Below are 24,056 nucleotides of genomic sequence, written 5' to 3' on the forward strand. Positions count from 1 at the left end.
GGGCCCTTCCATGCTGAAATTGAGAAGAATCCTGGCATACCCCAGGATTTGTACTTAACGTGTTTCTCACAAATATGGGCGAATTGTGAACCATGTCATTGTGGGACACCTTTCCCGGAGACTTCAGTATGATTTGTTGTTTTCCTGTTACAATGATCTAATGCTTTCCTAATGCCTTGGAGTTATGGATGCTGCAGCCTCCCTCTCAAGCCCTGGAACTCCAACAGCTCCAGTCCTTTAGTAAGGCCTCCTAATTCTCCACATCCCTCCCTTCTCTGCTCTCCTTCCCCTCCCAAAACTCTCTGCCTCCGCAGTGGGGAACAACGGTGCCACATCATTGTCCATGCATTCTCTCTCTGCTACAGACCAGCAGTGGCTGGAAGTGAGCAAGCTCTTGAATGAGGAAGGCACACTGTCATTTTAATTTTTTTTAATAAGTGTGGTTGAGAGAAGGTAGGCGAGGAGTGGCCTGGTGGCCTAGTAAAGAGTTTGGAAGGAGGAAAACTACTCAGAACAGGGAAAAGCTGGAACTGAACCATCTGAGGGGAGGAGGAGAGGATGGGAGAGAATTAAATTCCCTGTGCCAGTTTGGACAGAACGTTCGCTGGGATTTTCTGATCCTGGATTATATCAGCAATTAGTGCACAATTTATCTTTGGATATTATATAGCCAGTCAGTCAGTCGACCATATTTATTGAGTGCTTACTGAGTGCAGAATACTGTACTAAAATCTTGGGAGAGTACAATATATAATTGGTATTTTAATCATTTGGGAATATATACATTCCCTGCCCACAGAGAGCTTACAGTCTAGAGGTTATAGTCTGCAGTTGTTGAGAACCAAGCATACAAATATATTTTTTTCTGTTTCTTTTTTTTTAAAAAATGATATTTGTTAAGTGCTTACTATGTGCCAGGAGCTGTTCTAAGAATTGGGGTAGATACAAGGTAATCAGTTTGGATGCAGTCCATGTCTCACATGGGGCTCACAGTTTTAATCCCCATTTTACAGGTGAGGTAACTGAGGCACAGAGAAGTTAGGTGAGTTTTCCAAGGTCACACAGCAGACAAGTGGCAGAGCCAGGATTAGAAACTACATCCTTCTGATTCCCAGGCCCATGCTTTATCCACGAGGCCACACCACTTCTGGTATTTGTTAAGCATTTACTATGTAAATGCCAAGCACTGTACTAAGCACTGGGGTAGACACAAGTTAGTCAGGTGGAACACAAGTACAATGACTTGCCTAAGGTCATACAGAAGACAAGTGGCAGAACTGGGATTAGAATTTAGTGATCAGCGCTTAGAACAGTGCTTTGCACATAGTAAGCGCTTAATAAATGCCATTAAAAAAAACCCCAGGCCTCTGACTCTCAGGCCAATGCTTTTTCCACCAGGCCATGGTGCTTCTTTTTCCTGACTTTTATTTCCTAGAGAAATGAGCCGGTTATATTAAGAATCAGGAATTAAATCGTTTTCAGTTTGAGCCTTAGGGTGGACTTCAAAATGTGGTTTTGGTAGGTCACTCCAGGCCCCTCACATAGAAATCCAGAAATTTCCAGAAAGCTCTTTGTGGGCAGGGAACAAGTCTACCAACTCTGTTCTATGGTACTCTCCCGAGTGCTTAGTACAGGGCTCTGTTCATTCATTCATTCATTCAATCGTATTTATTGAGCGCTTACTGGGTGCAGAGCACTGTACTAAGTGCTTGGGAAGTACAAGTTGGCAACATATAGAGACGGTCCCTACCCAGCAGTGGGCTCACAGTCTAGAAGGGGGAGACAGAGAACAAAACAAAACATATTAACGGAATAAAATAAATTTTATTGTTGCACACAGTAAGTGCTCAATAAGTGTGATTGATTGATTGAAAGCCCTGGAACTGGTTACTTGCCCACTTCTCAGGATTCCTCCCAGAGAGCAAGGAGGTCAGTCACCATCTGGGGCATTGGCTGGATCACGGCTGATTTCACGGGAAGAATCAGGCAAGAAGGTGGTACTAAAGATGTAACAGCAATTCTGGAGCCAGGAAGTAAGGGACGTTATTCCCTGTTTCTGGAGATGTGAAATGTCAGAAGTGCGTGTTAACCAGTGATGTGCGGGATTGGAGAAGAAAGGGACTCATCAGCAGAGTTAATTACCAAGAAAAGGCCCATGGTGATTGTGGGTATATGCTTAAAGAACTATAGCAATATTTCAGGGGGTGGCTGTTAACCTTGGGGTTTTAGATTAAGAACAAGTGTAAAACCAGGGATATTGGTTTATTCCTGGATCTGGCTTAAAATTCCATTATATGACTACTGTTGCTGTCAAAACCTCTATGCCATGTCATTACTATCATCAGAGAAGTCATCAGAGCAGTAGTGTGGCTCAGTGGAAAGAGCATGGACTTTGGAGTCAGAGGTCATGGGTTCAAATCCTGGCTTCACCAATTGTCAGCTGTGTGACTTTGGGCAGGTCACTTAACTTCTCTGGGCCTCGGGTACCTCATCTGTAAAATGGGGATTAGAACTGTGAGCCCCCAGTGGGACAACCTGATCACCTTGTAACCTCCCCAGCGCTTAGAACAGTGCTTTGCACATAGTAAGTGCTTAATAAATGCCATCATTATTATTACTAGTAGTATTACTAGAATGAGAAGCAGCATTGCGTAGTGTCAAGAGCAAAGATTTGAGTCAGAGGATGTGAGTTCTAATCCTAGCTCTGCCACTTCTGCTGTGTGAACTTGGGCAAATTACTTCACTTCCCTGTGCCTCAGTTACCTCATCTGTAAAATGGGGATTCAGACTGGTAGCCCCATATGGGACAAGGATTGTGTTCAACCTGATTTCCTTGTATCTACCCTAGCACTTAGAACAGTGCTTGGCACATGGTAAGCACATAACAAATAACATAATAGTAATTATTGTTAATAATAACAAATACCATTATTATTAGTAGTAGTAACCCATTTTTAATCAAATATAAGGAATATAATTATAATTCTAGGATTATAATAAATAAAATCAAATGTAAATTCATTCATTCATTCAATCGTATTTATTGAGCGCTTACTGTGTGCAGAGCACTGTACTAAGCGCTTGGGAAGTACAAGTGGCAACATATAGAGATGATCCCCCCAACAGCGGTCTCACAGTCTAGAAGGGGGAGACAGACAACAAATTGGGAAGCAGCATGGCCATTAGGAGGAGCACAGGTGGTCTGGGTGTCAGAGGACCTGAGTTCTAATCCCTACCACCCCCCTGCCTCCAACTTGCCTGCTGTGTGACTTCAGACAAATCACTGAATTTCTCTGTGCCTCAGTTTCCTTAAATGTAATATAGGGATTGTATACCTGTTCTTCCTCTTACCTAGACTTTGAGCCCCATGTGAGACAGCGGCTGTGCTTGGCCACATCAACATTTATTCATTCACTCAGTCATATTTGAGAAGCAGCAAGGCTCAGTGGAAAGAGCACGGGCTTGGGAGCCTGAGGTCATGGGTTCTAATCCCGGCTCTGTCGCTTGTCTGCTGTGTGACCTTGGGCAAGTCACTTCACTTCTCTGTGCCTCGGTTGCCTCATCTACAAAATGGGGATGAATCCTGTGAGCCTCACATGGGACAACCTGATCACCTTGTATCCCCCCCAGCACTTAGAACAGTGCTTTGCACATAGTAAGCACTTAACAAATACCAACGTTATTAATATTATTATTATATTCATTGAGCACTTACTGTGTGCAGAGCACTGTACTAAGTTCTTGGGAGAGTACTATATAAAAATGAGCAGACACATTACCTACCCACAAGGAGCTTACAGTCTGGAGTGGGGGAGACAGAAACACAAATAAACAAAGTACAGTTATGTACATAAGTGCTTGTGGGGCTGGGAATGGTGAAGAACAAAGGGAGCTAGCCAAGGTGTGACAAAAGGGAGTAGAAGAGGAAAGGGGGAATTTAGGGAAGGCTAAGACTAACATATTTACCACAGAGCTTAGAACAGTGCTTGACACATAGTAAGCACTTAACAATTACCAGAATTATTATTTACTAAAGAGAATTCCTTAGTGGTGACATGTAGGGAATGGGATAATTTGGATAGACTGGCTATCAACGAGGCAGGGTATTTGTGGGTGTGGGTGTGTATACGCACGTGCATGCACCTGCATGTAATCTGGACATTTGGCATTCTCTCCCAATCTCAGCAGCCAGCTCACAGTTTGCAGGACCAGTTAGCTGAACCTTGAATGCTTTCTGTGCCTTTTCAGGGAGGTACCACATTTATGGAATTACAGCAGCAGTCTGCCAGAGAACTACTGGGTGCTACTGATTGTCCCTATGAGTGGCCCAGCGGTTTGAAAATAGGACCCTAGTGCTAAAACTCTCAATTCACTCTCAAGAAGTGGCTGGCATCTCACAGTGGTTCTTCGTGTAATTGGTTCCGTGCGCTGTGACCACCACTGTTGATTGCATTTTAGTACATTTTGCCTGATGATAGTGATGCCCAGTTTCCTTCTCCCTCATTCCCCCATGGCTAGATGTAGAAGTGTCCAGGACCTCCTCTTCACTCCCTGACTCCTGGGGCAGGTGCGGCTCAGCCTTTCTCTCCATTTTCTCTCTGCCTTTATTCCATAAAGCGTAGCTTAGGCTCTTTCCCCAGACAAGTCTTTTCCCCCAGATTGAGCTTTATGCAGGAGAATTTACTCAAACCTTCTTCCTTAAGGGTCAGAAAGAGTTAATGAAGCTCCAAAAATGAGTTACTCACCCCTTTCCCACTAGCAAGGCCAGGTTCAATAAGTGTACAGTGTGGGTAGCCAACCCCAGAGTTAAGTCAGTGTTAATTAGCTTTGATGGGTATTGAATTAAATTAAATAGGACAGTCTACTAGCAATTGTTCAGTTAAAGAGTCAAAAGCGAGTCAAAATTCCTTGTGAACCTACCATAGATAAATGATATTCAGAGATGTCCTGCATATACAAATACATTTTAACTTTCCCCGCCCCTATCTGAATAATGAAATAAAAACAATCAATCAATCAGTGGTATTAACTGAGCACTTACTGTGTGCAGAGCTCTGTACTAAGCTCTTGGGAGATTACAGTGCAGTACAGTTGGTAGGAACACATGATTCCTGCCCTCAAAGAGCTTACATTCATGTCCCATACAAAAGCAGTTGCTTATCCAGGGACAGAATCACATTCTCATTAACAATTTTTTCACATCCAAACTTGTTCACGTTCACAGAAACAATGGAATGACATTGGTTGAGTGACTTTGTTCGTGTGACTGTCAAAGTCACATGCTATTAATAGTAATGTTGTCACTAAGAAAGCAGCAACTTTATCGTTTTCATTATAGGTGCTCAGGACTGTTGATTCACCATGGGGCTAGGAATATTTGCAGAGGAAGCTACTAGCAATAAGATTCTGTCTATATGTGCTCATGTGGTTAAAAAGATCTGTGAGAAATTGATACATGACCCTGATGGGTTTACCATTTGGAACAGTTATTTCTGTTTTCAAATTTGTCCCTTATTAATAATAAAAAATAACTGTGGTATGTATTAAGAGAATCTAGGTGTCAATCACTGAATTATGTCCCGGGGTAGATCAAAGATAATCAGATGGGACAGTCCCCGTCCCACATGAGCTCACATTCTAAGCCAGAGGGAGAACAAGTATTGAATCCCCATTTTACAGATGAAGAAACTGAGACACAGAGAAGTTAAGTGACTTGCCATCAGGCAAGTGATAGAGCCAAGATAAAAACCCAGCTCCCCTGACTCACGGGCCCATGCTGGTCCCATTAGGTCACACAGCTTCTCTTCATCTCTTTGCGTTCCTAAAGTTTATGCTTGAGGACAGCGACTCCTCTCCTGATTGCTGCACTCCAGGGTGGCTTGTCTGCCTCTTATTTTCAGCAGTATGGTAGTCAATCAATCAGTTGTATTTATTGAGCACATATTCTTTGAACAGCACTGTACTAAGTACTTGGGAGAGAATAGTAATAATCATAATAATAATGGTATCTTTAAGTGCTTACTAAGTGCCAAGCACTGGATTAAGCGCTGGGATGGATACAAGTAAATCGGATTGGACACAGTCCCTGTCCCTCATAGGGCTCGCAGTCTTAATCTCCATTTTATAGATGAGGTAACTGAGGCACAGAGAAGTGAAGTGACCTGCCTTAGTCCACACAGAAGACAATACAACAATATGAGACAATGGAACAATGGAACAGACACATTCCCTGCCCACAATGAGTTTAGAGCAACGAGTTTACAATGTATCACACTGTTTGAGACTGTCCCTCACTATCAAAATTCTTCTTCTGCCCTCCCTGCCCAGGGTACAATCCCCATTTTAACTCACCACACAGAAGCTTTTGAGGCTTTTTCATGCCATACATATTCCTCCTGTATTCTGCCAGCAAAGTCTTATCGCAACGGACATTGACCCAGTGATGTGGAACTGACTGCATTCCAGGTTCTTGTAGTTGGTATTCTTGTCCAGTCATATGTTATGACTACCAGGTGTTGCTGATGAAACTGCTTGAAAATCAATAGTAGGTTCGGGTCTCATAACCATATATAAGGTTGGCCACTAAAACAGCAGTTAAGTTAATTTAGTCCGAAGTTTGTCGCTATATTGCCAGTCTCCTTTCGGACGAGTTGCCCTTGTTGATTTTGTTTTCCAGTCTTCCGTGTATCTAGCCTACATTGAATGGAATACTTCCTGGCAGTAGCCTGGGTAGCAGAATTTGGGGACCACAAAGATGGATTGTGTGTGGGAGTACCTTGGTTCAGATTCATAACCTTCAGGTGTGTTGCTGGTCCATACCTCTGCACTGTCTTTGCCAAATAATCCATAATCCACTCCACGTCTTTGTGAACTGCTTTGTGCAGAACAAAGCAGCTCATGAATAATGTGCAGTTCTTTTAATATCACCAATTTAACTCAAATTTTCTAATAAATCTTATCAGCCACTTATAAAAGCTGAAAACAGCTATTTTTGAAGGCAGCCAATAACTATTTAAGGAACTCTGTGAATCTTCTCTCCTTTATTTTTATTTAAGGGGTATAAAAAATTACAGTCTGTGATTTTCAGCGCAATTAACTGGGCTGAGATAGTGATTTCCATTCAATTAACCAGTATTGTTTTCATTTGTCAGGATTAGAGAAAGAAGTTCTACCAGGAATAAAGAATAACATTTGTTACATTACCTTCTTTTGGTTTAATTGCAGAATTAGAGAGCTGCAATAATGCAGTTTTGGAGGAGCGAAAATTGCTCCTTTGTCCTTTACATTTTAGTAATATTCAGGGCTGTGGAAGCACTGCCACAGGGGCTGCTCCTGAGAAACTCTTGCACAGAAAATCCTGGTGAAGATGAAAAGTTAAACCAAAATGCTTGAATATGAAGATTACTCAATGCGTTCTAGAAGGTTACATGTCTACATCAGGAAGAATGATATGTTAATTGGTGTGTTTAAGTTTATAACACCCAAAAAGCTGAGCAAGATTTCGGAAAGCAAATTAATGTTTATAAAGTTGAAAGCCTCACCTGGATTTTCTTGGAATCACAGGGACTTGGTTTAGAAATGAGTTGAGTTTATATTAGTATAGTTTTATCCGAAGAGCTCAGCATGTTCAGCAGACAGCTCATTAATCTTTCCAGTGTGCCAGCGGGGGCTAGGCTGGCGTTGCAATTAGAGCTGCCTTTGGATTGCAGGGGGCCTGAGGCTCAGGGAGTTTCTTCTCAGTGTCCCCAGGAAATCCAAGCATTGATCTCATCCCCCGACTTCCTCCCAGAGTAGGACAGTCCCTGGGAAACTGGTAGGGACCAGGGGGCAGCCAATTCTGTACCTGGGGGAAGTAAGAGGAGTACCGAGCAGCAACCAGGATCGTGTACCTCCTTGTCCCACCTTCCCAAAAGCACTGCTCCCACCACTCTTCCTGCTTTCCCTCTCCTGCCCCTCAAGCTCTGGAATGCTGGAAATGCCCCTGGAATCCCAACCCCATGCCTGTGGGGGTGGCGCCAGACTATCCAAGATTAGCCAGTTAAGGATGTAGGGATAGGTTAATGAGCGATGGATATTTTTTCCATCTAGCTTCCTTAGACTCTTCTTTTGTTTGAGTGGCTGTTCATCCGGACAATCGAGTTTTGGCTGGTTTTCCCCTGCCCCAGACTCATATGGCACTGGACACATTTTGTGGTCATTTACACAATTTTGAATAATAATAATAATGGCATTTATTAAGCACTTACTATGTGCAAAGCGCTGTTCTAAGCGCTGGGGAGGTTACAAGGTGATCAGGTTGTCCTTCGGGGGGCTCACAGTCTTAATTCCCATTTTACAGATGAGGGAACTGAGGCACAGAGAAGTCAAGTGACTTGCCCAAAGTCACACAGCTGACAATTGGCGGAGCCGGGGTTTGAACCCATGACCTCTGACTCCAAAGCCCATGCTCTTTCCACTGGACTACGCTGCCTCCTTCCTCCTTGGTTCCCATGGTCAAGTCCCGGGGCTTGGAAGTTGCAATCTTGTCTACAGGGATGTGGAAGGGGAATGCAATATCTCTGGAGCAAATCGGGAGACTGGGGGGGCCCCCTGAGAATGTATTCTAGGTTCTGTGGATTTCTCTTAAATATTCCGCATGAGGTCATCAGAGAATGTATTCTAGGTTCTGTGGATTTTGCTTAAATATTCCATATGAGGTCATCATGTTTTGCTCTGTAACCTGCGTATGCATGTAACAAAATGTTACTTCCAGGTCAGCAAAGGTGGATCCTGTATCCACAGTCAATCAGTGATACTTACCGAGTGCTTTTTGTGTGCAGAGCACTGTACAAACCACCTGTGGTAGTACAACACAACAGAGTTGGTGCCACAAATGTTGTGGCACCCCATCTATGGCCAACTTCCTTTTTATCTTTGCACCATGTCCTTAAGCTCAGGCCTCAGCAGGTAATCCACCTCTGATTCTAGGGTTCCTCCTCCCCCATTTTGCAGCCACCTCCCTCCTGGCGGGACTGCAGAACTAAAAGCCATCTTTGGACCTCTTTTCCCACTGGAGGTGGTCTCTAGAGGTGGATTTAAGGTGGCGGTGGTCCAGGAGACCGCAGTAGACATCACCCAGCCTTTCTCTGTGCCTGTTGGTTCATTACCTTCTTGCCACCCTGCTGTGGCACATGAGTGGGGAGCGTAGTGTGGGTGGAGAAAGCAAGAGTAGCAAAATCAAAAGTGGTGGTTGAAGTGACAGCCAACAGCTGCTCCCAGGAATCCGATCCCACTGCAAATATTCCCCTCCCTCCCGTACCCGGAAGGCACAGCGAAGAATAGGAAGGAAGTTCTCTATCAATCAATCAATCAATCAATCATATTTATTGAGCGCTTATTGTGTGCAGAGCACTGTACTAAGCACTTGGGAAGTACAAGTTGGCAACATATAGAGACGGTCCCTACCCAACAGTGGGCTCTAGTGTGGAGTAAATGCAGGACGAGTGCTGGGAAGGTACTGGGGCAGGAATTCTGGAACAATCCACTCATTGCCCACACTTTCCACATCATGTAGCATGTGGGTCTCTGAAAATCAACTTTCATTCCCCTGAAAAGAAATCTTTGGCTTTACCAGCCCTTGAATTTATTTTTAAAGTGCAGGTGGTTTAGCACTTCGTGCCTGTAGTGGAGAAATCAGGGGACAGCAATTTCTTTTAAAGAAATTCTGGCTGTGCTCCAGAGGCAAATGTGAGCGTGCCTACTTGGCTTAAGTGAATAAATAAAAATCAATTTTTTTCAATAATAGTCTGGTTATTCTACTGTGCACTTTAAAAGAAATCCTGGAACATAGCTGGGAATTCCTTTCATTTTATGGCACAAAGAACATTTTTTCCTCCTGACTTAATTTAATAGAATCATCCACAAAACCCCAAAGTGCTTTACCGTTTGTTGGAGCAACTCCTGAAACACTGACCTGAAACCAACCCTGAGGGGAAAGGTTGGAATTCTGAAAAAGAATAATCAGTTTTCCTTGACTGCAAGTTCCTTCTAGATTGTAATTGGAGAGCAGGAATTGTGTTGACGTATTCTGTTGTCGTCTCTAAAGCACATAGTACAGTGCTCTAGAGGCACACAGTAAGTTCTAAACCCAATGCCTTAGGTTGATTGACTGACTGAATGAATGATTCCTAGAATGAGTGTCTTCTGTTTGGATAGAAGACAGTGATAGATTTGGGAAATGTTCTTCTGACAACATGTATCAGTTCAGATGGAACACAGTGAAAATGTCAGAAGAAATGGTTGGGTACATGCCCTGCAGCATCAATCAAGGCATGAGAATCATAATGCAAGGAATATAATTTTGCCTTAAAGCAGGGTTCATCAAGAATTGTAACCCCTGCATTGTAGGAGAACTGACTTTGCCAGATATGGGGGTGACTGCTAAAGGCCGAAACTAGTGAATGCTGATTTCACTGGCAATGGAAGGGTACAAATTCAAATGCAGAGACCACCCTAAACCAGCTAAATTTCTCTTGCATCCTGACCCAGCTCCTACTCCTGCAGAAAAGAGATTGTGAGGAATGACAAGTGGTCAGTGGGGCCAAGATTGGATTTAACTGAACCATAAGGGTGTGGACAAGACCTACACAGAATTGTTGTTCCCCAAATCCCACCCATCAAAGTTCAAACTACATAGAAGGAACACTTCTACCGGAAATCCATTCCCAAAGGAAGTAGGGCAGTGGGGAACACCAGCAGCTTCCAGAGAGGTTTGGAGTATCCAAGAGAGGAATATCTGGGGCAGCAGGAGAAGCCTTGAGAGCTGCTCCCAGCTCTTCCCTGCTGCTTGGTACCCCTGCCCGTTCCTGTAGGTTTCAGCCCATACCACGGTGGCCAACTCTTTGGAAGGAACAGAGTCTCTTCCCTGTTTTTGGAACTCTATATAGGATTTCCTCCCTGAAGCTACTGATTCCTCATTTCAGAGCTTTGACTTTCCTTCTCCTCAGAGCTGTGGCTCCTTGTGTAAAGAGACCAGAGGGCTTCCCAAACCCCGGCCCCACATATTCATTCCCTCTGCGCCAGCGGGTTGTGGTCCCCTTTCTTGGGTTACCTGTATGCCTGGTAGCTGATGGGCCTCAGGTAATAACCATTGCACCTTCACTAAAGCTGGCCAGACTTCCCTACTCATTCATTCAATTGTATTTATTGAGTGTTTACTGTGTGCAGAGCACTGTACTCATGGATGGAGAGCAATCCAGACTTCACTTTGCATCTTTCTTAGTGGTGTACCAAAATCCCAAGCACCGAGAGGCATTTATAGAAGGAAGAATTGAGGTCTCCTCCCTGGAAATAGTTGTAAACAATGCGTGTAGGCTCGAGAGCAGCGCAGATCGGGTGCCGAGGTTGGTCCTGTCACACACTGTCTCTCACCCTCTGAATTGAGAAACCTTCTGCAGCTCTAAAAATATGTCCCTTTCAGTCTTGGATTATTTGGAAATATGGTAATTACCTCATTTATTTTGGGGACAAGTAAGGCAATCAACTCTCAAACGTCTGACCATGTTTTCCACCAGGAACTGTGCCAAATGGTCACTGGCACCTCTGGTGATGGAGGTTTGTCTGTTAATGAACAGGGCCTGTAGACTGAAGGCAGCTCCTTCACAGATACCACAGAGAATGTCAATGGTGGAGGGAGGGGGAACAAAATCCAGGCTTCAGTGCTGGGGAATAAGCCTGAGGCAGGTTGTGATCGGCAAGTAAGGGCACCTGTGAGATAGTGGGCTTCGAAGTCCATTGCTCCTTTTTTATGGTATTAATTCATTCATTCAATCATATTTATTGAGCGCTTACTGTGTGCAGAGCACGGTACTAAGCGCTTGGGAAGTACAAGTCGGCAACATATAGAGACGGTCCCTACCCAACAACGGGCTCACAGTCTAGAAGGGGGAGACAGACAACAAAACAAAACACGTGGACGGGTGTCAAGTCGTCAGAACAAATAGAATTAAAGCTAAATGCACATCATTAACAAAAAGCGCTTACTACGTGTCAAACACTGTTCTAAGTGCTGGGGTAGATACAGGTTAATAAGTATGGACAGTCCTTTCTGAGGGACCTTTGTGGGCAGGGAAGGTGTCTACCAACTCTGTTGTACTGTACTCCCCCAGGAGCTCAGTAGAGTGCTCTCCACACAAAAAACACTCAAATATGATTGATTTATTGATTGGGACTTAGAGCTGAGTCAGTCTTGTTGACCTAATATGGCTCTGACTCCTTTCTCCTCCACAGGTGCAGGCTGAAACACTTAGGCACTTAGAGAAACAGTGTACCTCAGTGGAAAGAGCACAGGCTTTGGAATCAGAGGTCATGGGTTCAAATCCCTGCTCCGCCAATTGTCAGCTGTGTGACTATGGGCAAGTCACTTAACTTCTCTGTGCCTCAGTTACTTCATCTGTAAAATGGGGACATTTTAAAACTGTGAGCCCCCCGTGGGACAACCTGATCACCTTGTAACCTCCCCAGCTCTTAGAACAGTGCTTTGCACATAGTTAGCGCTTAATAAATGCCATTATTATTATTATTAGGCAATCTCCTGGCAGGTGTTCAGGTAGGGCAATGAGTGGCTTGTTTAAAAACATCCATACAGGAAGCACTAACAATCAGGTGCAGGACTTTGCATCATCTGTGTTACATGAGTGATGGTAGATACACTCAGTGGCTGAATAGTTCAGGGTGGAATCAATTGTGTCGAAGGGTAGGATATCCTGTGGGAGTCCAGAGAACAGCTAAATTGGGGCAGGTTTAATTCCAATAGCTGAATCATAGAAGGAAAATACCCAGCTGCCAAGATTGGCTCTACTGGAATAATAATAATAATAATAATAATAATAATAATGGCATTTATTAAGCACTTACTATGTGCAAAGCACTGCTCTAAGCACTGGAGAGGTTGCAAGGTGATCAGGTTGTCCCACAGGGGGCTCACAGCCTTAATCCCCATTTTCCAGATGAGGGAACTGAGGCCCAGAGAAGTGAAGTGACTTGCCCAAAGTCACACAGCTGACAATTGGCAGAGCCGGGATTTGAACCCATGACCTCTGACTCCAAAGCCTGTGCTCTTTCCACTGAGCCACGTAATTAGGCTTTTAATGATAGTGAGGATGATTGTATTTGTTAAATGCATTCTATGTGCCCAGCACTAAGTGCTAGGGTAAATACAAAATAATCAGGTCAGACATAGTCCCTTTCCCAAATAGGACTCACTTCCTAAGTGAGAAGGAAAACAGGTATTACAAATGAGGTAGCTGAGGCACAGAGAAGGGACTTACCCAAGGTCTCACAATCTTTAACCCCCTTTTAAAGATGAAGTAACTGAGGCCCAGAGGAAGTAATTGACTTGCCCAAGGTCACACAGCAGACAAGTGGCAGAGCTCGGATTAGAACCCAGGTCCTCTCACTCTGAGGCCCAGGCTCCTTTCACTAGGCCGCACTGCTTCTCTGGGATGAGTTGGGACCAGGACCCTCGCCCAGATGCTTGGAGGTTTGTCTGTCAATGAACAGGGCCTGTAGACTGAAGGCCGCTCCCTCAGAGATAGCATGGAGAATGTCGAGGGGGAAGGAGGGCGAATCAAGTCCAGGCTTCAGCGCTGTACTTCAATGTAGAGAAGCATCATGGGCTAGAGGATAGAGCATGAAACTGGAAGTCAAAAGGACCTGGGTTCTAACCCTGGCTCTGCCACTTGTCTGCTGTGTGACCTTGGGCAAGTCAATTAACTTCTCTGGGCCTCAGTTACTTCATCTGTAAAATGAGGGTAAAAATTGTGAGCCCCATTTGGGACAAAGTCTGTGACTAACACAATTTGCTTGGTGTCTTGAGCCTGTCACCGGGCATTATCTTCCCCTTGTAGTTTCAGGCGCTCTCTGTATGAGCCCTTCCCTGGGGATTTTCTCCCCTTTAGTTTTAGGTGCTCAATGATAAGTTCAAAGAGTGAAATCAAACCGCCAGTTCAGTCAGCAGAAAGCTTTATTTCACACTTAACCTACTAAAAACAGGGGATAGAAGTATACACACACACACACACATATTACAATACCTATAGTTACCAATCCAACGGGTTTTCCCCAGGTTTTGTGAAGATGATCCCACGTTGGAGGAATTTCAAGGAGTCTGACTGCCCACAGCACATCATCTTGGTTCAATTCTTAGGTGCTTTGGCCACAGCCCCAGTAGATGTCTCAATGCATGTCTTCGATGGTTTTTTTTCTTTTTCCATGGGCCAAGGGACCAGTTCTTTTCCCCTTTTATCAGTTGTTTTGGGGTGGGGGTGGTGGTGGTGGTGGTTGCAGCGGGAGTTCTGTTTCACTGTTCTGATTCCCTGCAGTCTTCAGCTCGTCACCGGGAGAAGCTAGAGGGGAACGGCTATCCCTCCCTGCCGCACGTACCCCACAGCTGTCCTTCCATTCAGTAGTCTTTCTCCTGCCCAGCAGGGTGGTTCAGGGCCTTCTCCAACTCCTCTACAAAACAGTTCCATTTTTCCTCAGCAATTCAGGTGCTCCTCAAAACTTTTCAGCAAGATAATACAGTTTCTCCTCCAGTTCTTCCTTCAACCTGGTCCTGGGGTCAAATAGTAGTCTCTTAGGAAATGACTTCTGCATTACAAGATGGAGTCACTCTTGCTGTATCTTCCCCAGTGCTTAGTACAGTGCCTGGCACATAGTAAGCACTTAACAAATACCACAATTATTATTATTGTTATTATTATTACTGCGCTCTAATCACCGGGAAAGAAAGCAGGAAATTTCCTTAGGCCATGTCTATACCTGCCAACAGATAGTTTCTTTGACTGTTGTGCCTGCAAGAGCCCAGGCTTGAGAGTCAGAGGATGTGGGTTCTAATTCCGGCTCTGCCACTTGTCTGCTGTGTGACCTTGGGCAAGCCACGTCACTTCTCTGGGCCTCAGTTACCTCATCTGGAAAATGGGGATTAAGATTGTGAGCACCATGTGGGACAATCTGATTACCCCAGTGTTTAGAAAAGTGCTTGGCACATAGTAAGCGCTTAACAAATACCATTATTACTATTATCTCTCCAGGGAACAGGGATCTCCATCACCACTGATGGGTTTTCCTATCCCTATCCGGGAGGAGGAAATCCTAGCCCCTCTGAGCAGGGAGTACCCGGATAAAAAGCAGAGATTGGGATTGAGGGATAGAGAAGCAGTGTGGCTTAGCAGAAAGAGCACGGGCTTGGGAGTCGGAGGATGTGGGTTCTAATCCCAACTCCACCACTTGTCTGTTGAGTGACCTTGGGCAGGTCATTTAACTTCTCTGTGCCTCAGTTACCTCATCTGTAAAAGGAGGTAAGACTGTGAGCCCCACAAGGGAAAACCTGAATACCTTGTATCTACCCCAGCACTTAGAACAGTGCTGGGCACATAGTAAGTGCTTAAATACCATTATCATTATTATTATTATCATTGGGGAGAGGGGCAAGACAACACAGTGCTCAAGAGATCAGGTAATTAGGCTAGGGATTGTGGGGCCTGATTCTTCCATTTGAAAACTGAATTTTACCTCCCATCCCCACCTCCCCCCCAACTTCTAATTCAGCCTTCAACTTTAATGACAAGGCACCAGGAATAATCATTTTCCACATGATTTCCTTCTTATACAGGAGAAATGTCAGCAGAGCTGTCATTAGACTTCGGTGCTAGAGCAGATCCTGTTCCTGGGGGCCAGTTAGTCCCCAAATTAAGCTTGTTCATTGTATAATAAATGTATATTTACTGATAAGAGATCAGGGGTGGGCATTTGGGGAAATAGATGCTGGGTTATTAATTTGAGTTCTACCAGCTGTAATCTGCAAGTCAGAAAGGAATGTGAAATGTTTTTCTTGTGAACTGGGTTCTAAGAGCTTAGGAAACTTGGATGGTGGAGAGGACAGGTGTCCTGACTATGAATGCCAGATCCATAGGAGGGGATAGCATGGCCAATTCTTTGGGCTCTCCAGGGAATGAACCTGCTAGTGAGGGAACCATAGGCAACCTGATCCTCTGCATTAGCTGAATGGGAAAAATAGTCATCACCCTTTTCACCTGGACCTTATAGAAATGCCTGACACAGTGTAATAGTAGTAGCAGCATGGCTTAGTGGAAGGAGACCGGGCTTGAGAGTCAGAGGTCATGGGTTCAAATCCCGGCTCCACCACTTGTCAGCTGTGTGACCTTGGGCCAGTCACTTCACTTCTCTGGGCCTCAATTCCCTCATCTGTAAAATGGGGATTAAGACTGTGGGACAAGAGCCCGCTGTTGGGTAGGGACCGTCTCTATATGTTGCCAACTTATACTTCCCAAGCACTTAGTACAGTGCTCTGCACACAGTAAGCGCTCAATAAATACGAATGAATGAATGCCAACCTAATTACCTTGTATCTTCCCCAGCACTTAGAACAGTGCTTGGCACATAGTAAGCACTTAACAAATACCAGAAGCAGTGTGGCTCAGTGGAAAGAGCATGGGCTTGTGAGTCAGAGGTCATGGGTTCTGATGCTGACTCCGCCACTTGTCAGCTGTGTGACTTTGGGCAAGTCACTTCACTTCTTTGTGCCTCAATTACCTCATCTGTAAAATGAGGATTAAGACTGTGAGCCCCACGTGGGACAACCTGATTACCTTGTATCTGCCTCAGCGCTTAGAACAGTGCTTGGCACATAGTAAGCGCTTAACACACCAATCAATCAATCAATTGTATTTATTGAGCGCTTACTGTGTGCAGAGCACTGTAGTAAGTGCTTGGGAAGTACAAGTTGGCATCATTAATTAAATTAGTAGTAGTAGAGGCAGAAGTAGAAATACTAGTAGTAGTACAGCTAATATTTATTGAGCACTTATTTATTGAGCACCTATCGGGTACAATGCACTCTACTAAATGCTTAAGAATTACAAAAGAAGAAAGTATATTAGAATTTATCAAGCTTTATACTTAGGAGATAGAAATTGGGGCTCTTCTGCTATTTAATGCTAAACAAGGAATAAATGGATCCACAGAATGTTTTGGGGGAGAAATCAGCAGAGACTGGATGTGAGAACTGCAGGTCAGTGAAGAGTTGAGAAGGAAACCAAGTTCAAGTGCTTCAACCTCAGAGAGGATGTTGGCCCTGTTACCAGAGATGGGAAGTTGGGAGGAGGGGAAGGTTTAGGAGGAATCATTCAGTTGGTATTTACTGAGCACTTACTATATGCAGGACACTGTACTAAGCACTTGGGAGAGTACAGTACAACAGGGTTGGTGGACATGTTTCCTGCTCACAACGAGCTTTCAGTCTAGAGGAAAGATGAGAGATTCACATGAGAGCATGCTGAGTTTGAAGCTGGCAGGCCAGCTGTGTGGAGATGTCCTGGAGGCAGGAGGAGATTTGGGATTGGAAAGCAGGAGAGCTAACAGGGCAAAAAAGATTAGAGTTGTGAGTCATTCCTGTACAGATGGTGGCTGAAGCCCTGGGAGGGGAGAAGATCAATTAATCAATCAATCAATCATATTTATTGAGCACTTACTGTGTGCAGAGCACTGTACTAAGCACTTGGGAAGTACATCACTAGAAAGTGGGCCTGGAGGGAGAAGAACAAAGCCCCCATGTTGAGGGGATGAGAGGTGGAAGAGGAGCCAGCAAAAGAAACAGAGAAGGAATAATGGAAAGTGATGAATCAGGATAAATATTCAAAAATGAAATTGTTTTCTCTTTTGCCTCCTTGTCTCTCTTTCCAGACAATCAATATTTATTGGGCACTTACTGAGTGCAGAGCACCATACTAAGTGCTTGGGACAATACAACAGAGTTGGTAGACACATTTCCTGCCCACAGCGAGCTTACAGTCTAGTGGGGGAATTAGACATTAATATAAATAAATAAGTTAAGGAAGGTCATGGGGAGGGCAGTATTGGGGTGGAAAGTAAGGAGCTTTGTTTTGGACATGTTACCTTTGAAGTGTTGGTGGGACATCCAAGTAGAAATGTACTGAAGGCAGAAGGAAATGCAAGACTGGAGAGGAGAGAGACGAAACCTGGAAATGAAGCCGTGGGAATCATCCACATAGATATGGTAGTTGAAGCCATGGGAGCAAACAAGTTCTCCAAGGGAGTGGGTGTACATGAAGAATAGAAAGGGACCTTGAGGAACTCCCAAAGTTAGGGAGTTGGAGGTAGAGGAGGAGCCCATGAAAGAGACTGAAAATGAGGAACAAGAAAGCTAGGAGGATAACCAGAAGGAGAAAATGTCAGTAAAGCAAAGCTAGGATAATGTTTCCAGGAGAAGGGGGTGGTCAGCAACATTGAAGGCAACTGAGAGGTTGAAGAGGATTAGGGTAGATTTGGCAGGGAGGAGGTCATTGGTGAACTTTGAGGGGGCAATTACTGTGTATTGAAGGTGGCAGAATCCAGATTGGAGGGGGGTCAAGGAGATAATTGGAGGAGAACTATAGTCAGCAGATGTAGGCAACTCATTCAAGGAATTTGGAGCGGAATGGAAGGAGGGAAATTGGGTGACAACCGGAGCCATGGGGACAAAGTAGGGTTGTTTTAGGGTAGGGGAGAAATGAGCATGTATTAAAGTAGTGGGGAAAAGCCACTAGAAGATGGTAGTCAGGAAGGGAAGAAGGAAAGGAGCCAGTGCTTTGATAAAGTGCGAAGGGTTGGGGTTGGAGGTGCAGGTGGAGGGGTTGGGAGAAGGCAGGAGATTTCCTCTTGAGGTACTGCTGGGAAAGATGGGAGAGTTGAAGAAGGGGCATGGAAGTCAATAAGGATGGAGAAACAATGTTGCCAGGCAGAGGAGAGTACAGAATTAAAGCAGGCAAAGATGCAGTTGAAGCCTGAAGTCTGGATTTCTGTCAGCACAGAAAGCTTTTGCTCTGAGAACCACTCCCTTCTTGATGGCAGTATACCACACAGGTCTGTTCTCAGCAAGTGACTCCTAATTTTCACCCAGGATATAGCGTTGTGTGAGGATTTGTTTGACCATGTTCTCAAAATGTTTCCTCTGCCAACCTTGCTGTTGATTTCATCTCTCTGCCCAGAAGCTGTTTGGGTATCTTGTGGTCGTTCATTCTCTTCACTTGTCCCACCCAGCATAGCTGTATTGCAGTTGGTGTAGTTTTGTTGCTAGGAGACTCACTATGCTCCAAAATTTGTATCTAATTAACTTATATACTATATCTATTTATATAACAACATATAACTATATAACTTATGACTAAGTGACCTTGGGCAAGTCACTTAGCTTCTCTGTGCCTTAGTTACCTCATCTGTAAAATGGGGATGAAGACTGTGAGTCCCACGTGGGACAACCTGATCACCTTGTATCCTCCCTAGCGCTTAAACAGTGCTCTGCACATAGTAAGCGCTTCACAAATGCCATTATTATTATTATTATTATTATTATTATTATATCTAACCTAATTAATTTGTACCCCTGTGCTTAGAACAGTATTTGACACATAGTAAGTGCTTAACAAATACCATTTTAAACAAAACAACCGAAATTTCATTGTTTGTGGTCTTGTCTTGCCATTTGATTTTGTCCCGAAAGTAGTGCTGGTAGGGAATTCTCTGAGAGGTACAAATGTGGTGCTTGTGTGTGGCCTAGGTCTCACAGCAGTAGTTTGGTCCATAAGAGATGGTCTTTGAAGAATAATTAACATGGCATGACGTGAAAACGTTGTTGCCATGCAGGGCTGGTGAAAATTTGAAAAACAAGTTATTTTGCAATAACTCATCCTCTGCCTCCTCCATTCATGGTGGGTGAGTGTGTATGTGTGTTTCTGAGTCTGTTTATTGTCAGGGTGGAGGTTAGAGAAGCAGAGTGGCTCAACGGAAAAAGCACGGGCTTTGGAGTCAGAGGTCATGGGTTCAAATCCCGGCTCCGCCAATTGTCAGCTGTGTGACTTTGGGCAAGTCACTTAACTTCTCTGTGCCTCAGTTACCATATCTGTAAAGTGGGGATTAAGACTGTGAGCCCCCTGTGGGACAACCTGATCACCATGTAACCTCCCCAGCGCTTAGAACAGTGCTTTGCGCATAGTAAGCGCTTAATAAATGTATCATTATTATTAGAAAGTGGAAAGCAATCTGCTGCAAGTCAAAACTCCCCTGTGCTGGGCAGCAGCAGCATGGGAGAGAGTCGAGCGTGGAGACTCAAGTTTACTGCACAAAAGGAGACAATGGTAAAACACTTCTGTATTTTTACGAAGAAAACTATGGATACACTACTGGAATGATTGCAAATGGAGGTCGAGCATTCTGGGACAGATGCGCCCATGACATTGCTTTTGGTTGGAGACGACTCAACGGCATAAGACAAGACAAGGAGCAAGTTGCTGAAACCCTGTCTTGGGGCCTTTGGGGAAGTTTGGAATTCCTGGCTTGGTCACTTTCCCATCCGGGCAGGGGTTGACATGATAATACCCATGTCGGGGTAATAGAGCTAAAACTGCCCATTTCAGGTTCTTTCTCTCTTGAATCTGAGGAGTCACTAATGGCTTCAGTTCTTCTCTGCCCCCTGAGAAGCAACGTGGCCTAAAGGAAAGAGCATGGGCCTGGGGTGACAGGGGATCTGGGTTCTAATCCCAGCTCTGCCACTTGTCTGCTATATGACTTTGGGCAAATCACTTAACTTCCCTGTGCCTCGGTTCCCTCATCTGCCAACAGAGGATTCAGTAGAGAAGCAGCATGGCATAGCGGGTAGAGCACAGGCCTTAGAGTCAGAAGGTCATGGGTTCTTATCCCGGTTCTGCCACTTGTCTGTTGTGTGACCTTGGGCAAGTCACTTTACTTCTCAGTTACCTCATCTGTAAAATGAGGATTGGAACTGTGAACCCCACATGGGACAGGGACGTTGTCCAACCCAATTTGCTTGTATCCACCCCAGTGCTTAGTACAGTGCCTGGCATATAGAGAAGCGGTGTGGCTCCATGAAAAGAGCACGGGCTTTGGAGTCAGAGGTCATGGGTTCATATCCCGGCTCTGCCACTTGTCAGCTGTGTGACTTTGGGCAAGTCACTTAACTTCTCTGGGCCTCAGTTACCTCATCTGTAAAATGGGGATTAAGACTGTGAGCCCCACGTGGGACAACCTGATCACCATGTAACTTCCCCAGCGCTTAGTGCTTTGCACATAGTAAGTGCTTAATAAATGCCATCATTACGATGATTATTATAGTAAGCACTCAATAAATACCATAGTTATTATTATTACCTTTTCTCCCTCCTAATTATACTGTGAGTCCCTTGTGGGACCTGATTCACCTTAGCGCTTTGTACAGTGCTTGACACGCAGTAAGTGCTTAACAAATACCACTATTGGCATTTTTAAGAGGTATCTCCCTTCCCAAGTATTTCAGCAATGTCCTGTTTGATCTTTCCATCTTAGTGTTCCCAAAGGTTCAAATTTTCTAGGGAATTCAATCTCAGAAACCTTCATATTATAGCTGGATTGAATTTGCAGCCCACCCAGCCTTTGATCTGTCCTAAATTACCATTTAGAAAAGGCCTGGTCTAAATCAGCTATGAACTGATTTCAAGCTCTTTGAAAATCTTGCACTGTTAACTCTCTCTGAGGAGAAGATTTGATGGACTGGGGCAGTCCTAATGGTCCACTGGCTTGGGGCCTAATAGAGTACAGCTTCATTGTCCACCCCTCGATAATGAGGACTCAACTCCCTAAAACTGAGGTTCCTTCCCAAACTTTCCACTTAACAACCTGTAATTACCAAAGCTAGCCACCCCTATTCTGAAGGCAGTTTCTGTTGCACCCATTTTGTGTTTTTAAACAGAATTTCCAGAGATTTATTAAAATTCTCCAGAGCCACATTTTCTCATCAGATCAATCAATCAATCGATGGTATTTATTGAGTGCTAACTATGTGCAGAGCACTGTACTTAGTGCATGGGAGAGTACAGAGAAGCAGCGTGGCTCAGTGGAAAGAGCATGAGCTTTGGAGTCAGAGGTCATGGGTTCAAATTCTGGCTCCGCCACTTGTCAGCTGTGTGACTTTGGGCAAGTCACTTCACTTCTCTGGGCCTCAGTTCCCTCATCTGTAAAATGGGGATTAAGACTTTGAGTCCCACATGGGACAACCTGATCACCTTGTAACCTCCCCAGCACTTAGAACAGTGCTTTGCACATGGTAAGCGCTTAATAAAATACCATCATTATTATTGTTGTTACAATAAAACAGAACTAGCAGACACATTCCCTGGACACCGAACGATTATGTCCCATCGAGGTTATTTCCTTTGGAGATCAAAATCGGAGACTTTGCTGTATAACTATAAATGAGTATCAAAATCACCTATCCTGCCTTTAGGGCTATTAAAGGGAAATATGCTCCAAACCCTGAACCAAGACCCAAATTCACAACCAAGACCAAATCAAAGTTGTAATGTAATCAGTACCATATATTGGAAAAGATCACATCAGAAACTACTAAGGCTGAGGTTTACAAGGTATTACTGGAAACCACAGAGGTTCGAGATTGCCAGGACTAAGTGGATGATCTGGCTTCCAGAAACCAGACACCAAGTGTTTTGGCCATGCGGTTGATGGTCTGAGAGCTTCCCTTAGGGGGGACAAAAACAAACAACAAACTAGGAAGTAAAGCTAGTACATAATGACCAATGTCCTTTTTCCAGTTTCCTTTTTACCCCAGATATCACTCAGGTAGAGAGAAATGGATTTAGGGCATTAAGATCAGTTCTGGCTGAATCTCAGAGAAGCAGACAGGCAACATCTCACTCTGCTACTTGTCGGTTGTGTGACCTTGAGCAAGGCACTTAACTTTGCTATGCCTCAGTTACCTCATCTGTAAAATGGTGATTAAGACTGTAAGCCCTGTGAGTGACATGGACTTTGTCCAACCTGATTAGCTTGCGTCTGCCCCAGATCTTAGTACAGTGCCTGGCACATAGTAAGCACTTAACAAATACTATTAAAAGCAAAAAGGAGAAAAAGAAAACAGCTAACAGCAACCTCACAATAGCCTGACTTCCCTTTTTCTCTGCCCCTTCCTGGAATGTTCCAAACATTTCTGGCTGGGGAGTGGAATCCCACCTATTCCTGGTGTTGAGAGATGGGCTTGCTGAACAGGGAAGTCACAATTGCTCTCTTGGACTCTGCAGGAAAGTGTTGGCTTTTGTTGAAATGGTTAAATGTGCTGGGCAAGTCACTCAACAGAGTGGAATGGAGTCACTGGAAATAAGGAGCTCGACCTTAGATAAGACCAGAAAGGCAACAAGTGCTCACCCTTCAGGGCTGAAATACTCCACCAAGAGATGTTTTCCATGGAGTCAGGGGACTCAAATCTTTTCATCAACCTCAGGTCCTGAGGGACCAACACTGCTCCTTGTCCCCAGTTCTTGTTCAGTCAACAAGGTAAAGAGATTTATTCTGACCTGTGTCATTTGCATCTTTTGAATAATCGGGAAACACAATATCACCTAAAACAAGGTGAACACATGGAATCTATTCCCCCCAGAAGGTCGGAATCAGAAACATCAGCAGACCCTAGAGGGATTGGCGTAGATACATGGACTCCTGGTCACCAGAAAGCAATCAAGATTGTAGAGGGAGTATTTTGAGTGTTCAATGGTTGATCTCCAACCACAAGGATGAACATCCAGGAGGGCCACCATTGCGTGGTTCCTCAAAATGTACAGGTGCCTCTATTGGAGGCAGATTCCATAGGTGGCTGGACTATGAAGCCAATCCCAGCTGGCTTGGATGATGGCCTTATGTTTACATGTTTAACCCTCTTATGTTCGATGCTTTACATGGCTTATCTACTTCTTTCTCCTGGCCTCCCTTGAGTTGCTACTTTCACTACATAAGTGGTGACTGCCTCCTGAAGAACAAAGAGTGGTGGGAATTAGAGAGGAGGAGCTGAGGCTGAACTCCAAGATTATCTGTGGGAAATTTCAGAGTCCATTAGTCTATGTCCAGAATAAATGTTTTAAAAAATTATGAATGAAGTAAATAGTTGGGACAATAGTGGAAAATGAAAATGTGTTCAATGAAAAGCAAGATAACATTGT

The 24,056-nt window shown here is 44.3% G+C and overlaps 1 protein-coding gene across 1 annotated transcript in view; it reads left to right on the top strand.

Annotated features, from left to right (window-relative positions):
• IMMP2L (inner mitochondrial membrane peptidase subunit 2) overlaps window positions 1-24,056 on the top strand; it is an 893,637-nt gene that overhangs the window by 702,054 nt on the left and 167,527 nt on the right. The gene's annotated exons all lie outside the window — the stretch shown is intronic.

The sequence above is a fragment of the Tachyglossus aculeatus genome, chromosome 10 (genome assembly GCF_015852505.1).
Source record: "Tachyglossus aculeatus isolate mTacAcu1 chromosome 10, mTacAcu1.pri, whole genome shotgun sequence".
Classification (NCBI taxonomy): Eukaryota; Metazoa; Chordata; class Mammalia; order Monotremata; family Tachyglossidae; genus Tachyglossus; species Tachyglossus aculeatus.